General features: G+C 42.8%; 1 long non-coding RNA gene across 1 annotated transcript; it reads left to right on the top strand.

Moving 5' to 3' along the window:
* Window positions 1–6,363: 6,363 nt before the first annotated feature.
* LOC147584143 (uncharacterized) lies at window positions 6,364–8,683 on the top strand. Its single transcript, XR_015255190.1, has 2 exons — window positions 6,364–6,469; window positions 8,291–8,683. It is a non-coding gene; the product is annotated as an uncharacterized LOC147584143 (long non-coding RNA).
* Window positions 8,684–9,062: the final 379 nt, after the last annotated feature.

The following is a 9,062-nucleotide window of genomic DNA, read 5'->3' on the forward strand; positions in this document are numbered from 1 at the left end:
TTTGTGTGTTTGCTAATTTCCATTGTGTAAATACTCTCACTATGGCCAATTTCCAGTTACCAACTGTGTGTCACTGAATGCAGAGTTGGGAAGGGATGTTCATATTCTGCTGCCATGAGCCAGCTTCAACACATCACTACTCCTTTTTTCTGCTTGTAGAAATCCTACACATCCTTCAAGGGTCATCTTATGGAAGATCCCTATGATTTTACCCTCGATTCCCAACTCTGGCCTCCTTGACTCAACTTGGACCCATTGATGGCACATTTTTCATTCTACCTTAAATCCTGGAAAGTAAATTGGCTGACAGTAAATCTCACCTAGAATGCATGAGTGAGTCCCTCACTGATACATTGTATTTTGTATTTCTCTAGTCAATCATCTTCATAAGCAGTACCTGTGCTTTAGATTCAGCACGATTTATCTATTTTGTATGGTTATACTTCCGTTACTCCATAAAAATCCTCAAGACACAACATCAATAGCATTTATTTCTTTCATTCAGTGTATAAGAGCCAAGGGGCCATGAGATATCATGATGCTAAAGAACTGTGCTTTCAGAACTATGGGATCCTACTGATTCAGTAACTTGGAATCACAGGGGTGGGCAAAATGATCTCAAACCCATCTCATGAAAATAAATTTCCCTTTGGCCATACCTTTCCTGATATCAAGAGGCATCTGTGACGTAGACATGTGTATCTCTTTTGCTCCCATGATACCTGAGCATAATTAGGTAATCTTTATGATTAAGATGAGGCAGGGAAACTGAAGAACTCCATAAAAATCTGCTTTCTGCTCCTTTTCCTCCTTCTATTCTTGCTAGGATCTGCACCCCCACCCTACTTTATACATGCCTTGTAATGCAAATAGCATATGTCCTCCTTGTAAAGGACAGGGGTTAATGGCTTCTCTAAAATAGATAACATCTAAGGAAGGATGAGGTGAGAATCACCAGAGGAAGCTACCATGCACATATTCCAGACCACTGGTGCTAGCCATCTTGGCTCCAAGACCCCTGGCTTCAGGGAATGAGTGACTTATGACAGACACCTGGATCCTGTGCTTGTTCTGACCAGTTCTTCCTGGATGCCTGGGAGGACACATGCTCCAGTCCATAATAAACAAACAAACAAGCAAACAATAAGTAAATAATAAAACCCCCAGACCCCAAACAGAGATGAGACTCGTGCTCCTTCTCTTTTCCAAGTCTCCCAGATGCTCCGTCTGTATCTCTTTCTATATTTCTTCAAGAGACTCTGCTTTTGACTCCTGCTGGCTCACATCTGATTTCCATCCTGCATGAAGCCAAGGACCCTCTTTGCTGGTCCTGCAGGACCCCCTCTGGGTCCTCTGACCCAGTCTCCCTGCACCAACGGTACAGGTGCTCTCCACAGTTTTTATAATTATTTCCTCCTCAATCTCCTTTTTATCCTTCTGGCTGTCTTTAGCTGGGTGAGATAACTTTGTTTGGTCCATATAACTATTCCCTTTCTCCTTTTAGTGGCTCCTTTAAAATCAAATTTCCCAAACTGAGCTATCAGACCTCATCATAAAGTCTCCCTCTTCACTCAGTGAGTTATATGTATATAGGATGGTCATCCTAATCCCCTTGAGAGAAGCAAGACACATGGAGAGAAAAATCTCTTGTTGAATCAAATAATGGTTCAAGCGGGGATAAAATAGAGATCTGGTTGTTGTTGTTGTTGTTGTTGTTGTTGTTGTTGTTTTAATTCAGTATTTTCCTGCCTTTACACCATTCTAAGCTAGTTGAAGGATAAGCTAGCTGCAGGTTGTCCTGATACAGTGAACAGACAGAAGGGCATCTTCCTATAATATTCCTGATGAAGGTTTATTTTCATGTGCCTGGAATGTTCTCCATATACCAGTAGCCCTGCTATTGAACTGTTGTCAAAAAATAAATGCCTCCAAATCACAATTGCTTTGAAACCAAAATCATTTTTGGCAGACACCCTCCAACACCTCACAGCACTGAGCTGGCTCCTTGCTAACAACTTCAAGAGCAGATCGATTCATTTGATTACTTTATTACATCTCACTGGTTTCTCTCTGAGAGTTCACCATGGTGTCCTAAGTTTCAAAGTTCGGTGTTATTAAAATGTGCTGTGGAGGTATTTTTAAATTTTTTTTTTTCAACGTTTATTTATTTTTGGGACAGAGAGAGACAGAGCATGAACGGGGGAGGGGCAGAGAGAGAGGGAGACACAGAATCGGAAACAGGCTCCAGGCTCTGAGCCATCAGCCCAGAGCCTGATGCGGGGCTCGAACTCACGGACCGCGAGATCGTGACCTGGTTGAAGTCGGACACTCAACCGACTGCGCCACCCAGGCGCCCCGATGTGGAGGTATTTTTAAATGATCGTGTTGGGTGATAGGAAAAATCTCCTGGGAAAATATTCCAGGTCAGCGGAAGGAAGGAAGGAAGGAAGGAAGGAAGGAAGGAAGGAAGGAAGGGGGAAAGGGAGGGAGGGGAGAAAGGATGGGGTGAAGTGTGGAGAGGGAGGGAGGGAAGGAAGGAAGGAGGAAGGGAGGAAAAAATAAACAAAAATAGTAACAAAGATGAAAGAATAAAAGAAGACACTGTGTACACACCTGTCTCCTTATTAGATTTGGAGATTGTGTCTCATTCATTATAAGGCTGGGCACACAGTAGATGCTTAATAGCATTGCTAATACACTCTTTTAACCATCTCCCTCCCCCCAATCTTTTCTACCACGGTTTGCTCCAGGCAGAAGGATTAGCCTTTGGATATACATACACTTCAGTGAGTCCTCAGGGCTCTGACACTGACCAAGCCATTATTGCTTGATTCTATTAAAGCAAGAAAGCAATTTGCATTTGTTAAATGTTTCCCAGGTCCAAGGAATTTCTCTGTATCTCTTATATGGCACATCAAATAATCTCCACAACCACCTTTTAAAGCATCCTTATCTCTCACAGATGAGACTCCTAATATCAAAGCAGTTCAGAAAGTTTCCAAAAATCACATTGGTAAACAGTGAAATCAGAATTTCAACTCATAACTATCTAAGCCCTACACACTATTTTGCAGGTAATACTTTAATGTCTTACAATGTACAGTGTTTGATATTTAGCGAAAATAAAATTCTGAAGCATTAACTTGCTGGCATCTTGGAACTACCCTCTGAATCTGGAAGAGTGAAGAAGGGCAAACCGAAGCCAGGATAAAGTGCCTACTGTAAGGTCAGTTCAGTTCATACTGGATCAGGGCATTAACCAAGCTCTTCAGGAGACTGGACAATTAGTGCTAAGGAATGTAGGGTTCAGTGTCAGACATAGCTGGTAGGGGGCCCTTCACCACCAATTTCTTCATTCAGTAAATATTTACACAACTCCTATGTGCTGGTCCTGGTCTGAGTGCTGGAAACTGTGAACAAAACTGAGAAGGCCCTGCTTTAGGCGAGGCTACACCCTATTTGGGGAAGACAAAGGATGGATGGATGGATGGATGGATGGATGGATGGATGATACTTAGATAAGATTATATTAGGTCATTTCAAATAGTGACAGAAAGACTAAAGCAAAGTCATGTGACAGAATAAAGGTCAAGGTGACCTTGAATAATGTGATCAAGCAGGGTCTCCAAGAGGAGGTGACCGCTGAGCTCTTTCACAACAGAAGCAGCCAGTCACACAAAGACTTGAAGGAAGAGGGGATCAAACAGAAGGAACAGCATGTGCAAAGGTTTTGAAGGAGGAATGAACTTCAGTGTCTGAGGAATAGCCCCTTACTGGTTGATTTCCCTTGGGCAAGTTATCACGTTTCTCTGGGCTGCATTTTCCTCATTGCTGGAAATGACAACAAGACTTCCTTTACAGGACCTGGTAAATGACAAGCCCTCGGTAAATGCTGAATAAATGACATTGATTCCTTTCTTTGTTCATTTCACACATTGCTCAGCATCATGTCTAAATAGGCCATCTGGGCAATTTTCCATTCCCAGGGTTATCTGTCCCTTCTACCAATTAAAAAAAAACAAATAGACAAAAAAATCCAAGTTGCGTTTACTTGAGTGCCTTATCCAGGTGCAAAGTCAAGCTCAGCCAGGGCATCTGGGCTTGCTTCTCTGTCCTTGATCTGACAGTCTGGATTTGCTCTCAGAATATTTGCTGTCTTAACATGCCTCTCTCCAGATGCAGGGCATTAATTCTGAATCAGCTCCCCCTACTTTCCTGTCAGAGGTTGTCATTTGCAGAGCGGATGATGGAAGGACTGAGTGATAGATGGCAGTCCCTTCAGAGCCTGTCAGCTTCATTCTCAAAGCAGGCACTGAAAAATGCAAGGCTGGTGCCAAGCCACAGGGCTCAGGGAGGGAGTATCAGCGCCTTTCCCAAGGCTGAGATAATGAGAATCCGCTGGTCAGTATCACATTGCAGTCTAAGTAGGACACAGTAATCCTGATTACAATGTTAATAACAATACACTGTATCCCTGAGCACTTACTCAACAGCCCTGGCACATCAATAAAACTTTTTTTCTCCATCCATTCAGTAGATAATTTACTAAACACCCAGTGTGTGCCAACAATCCTACAAGGTTCCCAGATTGGAGAAATGAATGAGACAAAGTCCTTACCTTGATGAGACTAACATTTAAAAGAGGGACATGAACACTAAATAATCAAATAATATGCTATGCCGGGTTGTAAAGGCTTAGAAGGAAAAGAAAGCAGGGAAAGTGATTAGGAGGTACAGAAACAGGACAGGCAAGTTTAGATTGGTGGGTGGTGAGGGAAAGCATCCAAGAAGGGGACCCCCTAGGCAGAGACCTGAGCACAGTGAAGGTCCAGCCACAGAAGAGCCTGCAGTAAAGTTCCAGAGAGGGCTGAGAGGAGCCAAAGGCCATGTAGAAGGGGGAAAGGAGGGATGTGCTACTCAAAATTAGTAGAGCCTCAGTCATCTCCTACTTGGGTTTCCTACCTGGAGAGCATCCCTGCCCTATGACAGGTTTCTCAACTTCAGCACTACTGACATTTAGGGTGGGATAAGTCTTTGTAGCGGGAGGATGGGGGGGGGTGTTGTCCTATGTGTTGTAAGGTGTTTGACAGCATCTCTGATCTCCACCCATTAGATGCCAGTAGCACCTGCCCCCTTGTAACAACCAAGGTCCCCTTTCCCTTGGTTTCCCGCATCATTTCTCTGATTCTTTTCAGGTGCTCTTAGCTATAGGTCAGGTACTTCAGATCAAACTTGGAGTTATGCAGAGACTCCCTGATACTAGGGATCCCAGTTGTACATCCATTTTAGGATGTGCATAGAGGAGGATGTGCAAGAATCTAATGGAGCTAATTAAGGTTTCAAGTCCCCTCTCTAGTATGGTCCCATTCCATAGTTCCATCCCTAATCTCCTGCTCATAATTCTGTACCTATTTTCATAAAATGAATCCCCCAAATATATAAGCTGAAGACCCCACAAAACATTCATCTCTGGATAGTCATGTGAGCATAATTCACACAGTTTACAAACGAGATCATTGCTGTGGTGAGTGTCTGCATTTCTCCTGCCTCTCCTGTCACTCAACCCTTACTGCCTTGCTCTAAATTCCTGGAATATGCCTTTGTTGTTTTTTTTTTTTTTTTTTAAGTTGAGGTTGGGGGCCGGGGGCGGAGAAGTTTGTCTTCTCCATTAGAGTATGTTTTATAAAAGAAGAGACATATCTGTCTTATTCTTCTTTGTATCAAGTGCATTGCATGAAACAGGGAGAGTGTTTAACAGTTAATTTGTATTGAAGGCATAAAACAAGAAAACCTAACATGCATTGAGGGATTGCCAATCCCAGATTTTCACAGCGTGGTCTTCACAGCCTCAGCAGCATCTGGGAACTAATTAGAAAAGTGCAAATTCTCAGGCCTCACCCCGGATTTACCATGTCAAAAACTAATGGGGATGTGCCCATGAGTGAGTTTTCACAAGCCCTCTGGGTGAGTCAGAAATAACTTGACAGATAATAGTAGAAATATGTACAATGTTACCTGATAGAATTCGCCAAGAGAAATTCCCTAAGGTGGAGCATTATTACTCTGCCCATTTTATAGATTTGAAGAGTAAGAGTCAGAAACATTATTTCACCCAAGGTCCATACAGGAAGCAAGTAGAAAAGCAGAAATTTCAATGCTGGAATGTCTGACTTCAACATCCACCTCCTTTCCCTTGTAACACATTTATTCTTGTGGGAAGGTTCCAAAATAATTGATGTCAAATCCCTTTGGAGAACAAATAAAAGCCTTATACAACTGAGAAACGGTGTTATTACCAGCAAAAGTAATAACCATCATCATAAGGAACACTTCTTGGCATATTTCTGTTGTGTGCAGTCCTGAGGACAGCGACATCCTGTTACGGCTTTTCCGAGACGCAGAAGGGTTAATGAGCCTCCCAGAAGCCCTGACTTCCTCCCAGTGAGTCACTGGGCACAGAGGAGACCAGGTACGTGGGTGTATTAACACACACAGCACAGCAGGCTTGCGTGCACGTGCGCATCCCTAGTGGGAGTGAAATGAAAATAGAACTGGAAAGCAAAACCCCTTCTTTTGCTGCCTGTCTCTCCCTGTCACCTGTCATAAATCTTCGAGACCAGCATTCTGTGGGCAAATGAGATTCTCCCAACCCATGGCATGTGGCTTTTGGAACACCGGTCTAATGACTAGAAGCGCACTTTCTGTGAATGCTTTGTGTTGTGTATGGATATTAGTTAGCATCAGCCACCCGAGTCTGTGCTGGAGAAAGACAAATACAAAGAAAAGCAGAAAAAAGTAAGATAACTGGCTATTTATATCTGCTCTGTCGGAAGTGGTGACAGGTATAATTACTGAGTAGAAATTACAGGGCTCATTCCAGTGGCGTTCCCCACCCCCCCCCCCCCCCGCTGTTTTCGGGGAAGATAAAAGATTGAAAGTGTTCCTGACATCTCTTCAAAGAGAGGATGCTCTGGCATTCACTTTCAGTTACTTTGAGATTGATTAAAAGCAATTTCCTGTTGTTCATAGTTGAACCAAGGGGGCTTTCCTGGTCCCCTAGATTCAGTGAAACCTTTTCGAAGGGAGAGTGTCTTTTTGAGCACTCGCGTCTTCCCATCGGCTCCCTGCCGCAGGTCCAGGTCCTAAGCTCCAGGGTCCTTTCCCTCCAAAGAAAAACAAGCTGCTAAATTAATGCACATAAAAATGTCACTGATTTAACTGACTCTAATCCCAGGGGTATTTGCAGTAAAAGCACATAAGGTAAAATCTTGTGGTATTAGAACTAGAAGGGGCCTAAAAATCCTCTACCTCCGTGATTTCCAAACAGAACCAATTATCAGGCGTCCCTTTGGATAAATAAGTTTCCCCAGAACTACTCAGGCCTAAGGACCCAGACTCTCTAGGAGCCAGACACAGGAACTTGTCATGTGATAAAGTTCCCAGGTCATTTAGGTTTACAGAGCTTTAAGAACCACTGATCTGCCCCAAACATCTTATTTTTTAGGGATAGGATATGAATGGAAAAGGGGAGACGGGTATGGCACTTGGCTAAAAATTTTAAAACCTCAGCAATGAAGATAAATAACATTTTAATGCAATATTTTTTTAAATTGAAAGTAATGCCAATACTCCATGGTAAACAAAAAATTAGTTTTAAATGAAGACAGGATCAATACTACTGATTTATCCTTTGTGCTCAGGCTTTAGAATATGGCTTCGCATGAGCCATTTTTGAACACATTATTTTAGAATACCATTCATCTTGATTGCTGAGTTTTTTGGTACCACTTTAAATTTTACACCCAAAGGGAATGCCTTACTCACCTCACCCTATATTTGGGCAAATATCAAAATGTGATGGCTGTGAATATGTATATACAATGTATTGAAGTCAGTTTTTCAGCCAATGATGGTTTCTGTGTATACATTTTTTTTTTTTTGCTTCTTTTTTTTTCTTAATCAAATTATCTATCAGCATTTTAAAGTAGGGAGATTTACAGGCACCTGGGTGGCTCAGTCAGTTAAGCATCAGATTCTTGGTTTCAGCTCAGGTCTTGATGTCCCCTGGTTCCATGAGTTTGAGCCCCACATCAGGCTCTGTGCTGACAGCGCAGAGCCTGCTTGGGATTCCTTCTCTCTTCCTCTCTCTCTGCTCTCCCCCTGCTCACCTGTCTCTCTCTCAAAAATAAATTAATTAATTTTTTAAAAAGTAGGGAGATTTAACATTTTTAAAAAATTACATTTTATTGTGAAAAATCAGGTTGTTGTTGTTGTTGATGTTTTTTTCTAGACCCATATATCCTCATGACATCTATTGGCGAGAAGTGGTTGCTGCCCCCTTTCAGACCAAGCAAGGACCATTTGTCATAGTCAACACCACGTGCCCTGACTAGTCTCTGTGGACATTTGATTTTTGCGATCCCAGATAAAGCAGAAGACCACATAAAGAAACAGTGGCAAGACACTGTGTAACCCAGCTTATTCCTTTCTTCAGCAGATACAGATAGTTACACCGTGCTTCAACATGGCAGACACTAGCCAGGCAAGGTCTCTCTGAATGGCACCATAACTGCTACCTGGTTCATTTATCTCTGCTCTTAGCCCCACTGGCAAGCTCAATCTTGCCCCAGGCTCTGGGACCAATATTTTCAAGTGAGGAAATTAAAGACACAGAAGTAAGACAGATGTGTGGTTGATTCTGCTTTACATTGGTTTCTTTCCTTAAACGACTTTGACCTAAAATTTCCCACTCAGCCTTTTCATTTTCTGGCAGAGAAGGCTCAGTTTTGACCCTTTTCCGGGACTCTCGGGTCCTTGCCCTTCCTCCTATGGCGGAGACCTCAGTATTCCAGGCACTGGGTATTCCTGTCATTGTGGAGATGGCAGATTTGGCCTGGGCCCTCTAGGCTGTTGACAAACATTTATGGAGTGCTTTTGGTGTGCAAGACTCTGGTGCCACAAAAATTTACAGTACAGGCAGAATTACTCTCCTCATGGAACTTTTAATCCAGTAGGGGCCACAACAAGTACACAGGCCCCTCACCATAGTGACCCTCACTGAA

The sequence above is a fragment of the Puma concolor genome, chromosome A1 (assembly GCF_028749965.1).
Source record: "Puma concolor isolate L17-30 chromosome A1, mPumCon1.1.hap2, whole genome shotgun sequence".
In the NCBI taxonomy this organism is placed as follows: domain Eukaryota; kingdom Metazoa; phylum Chordata; class Mammalia; order Carnivora; family Felidae; genus Puma; species Puma concolor.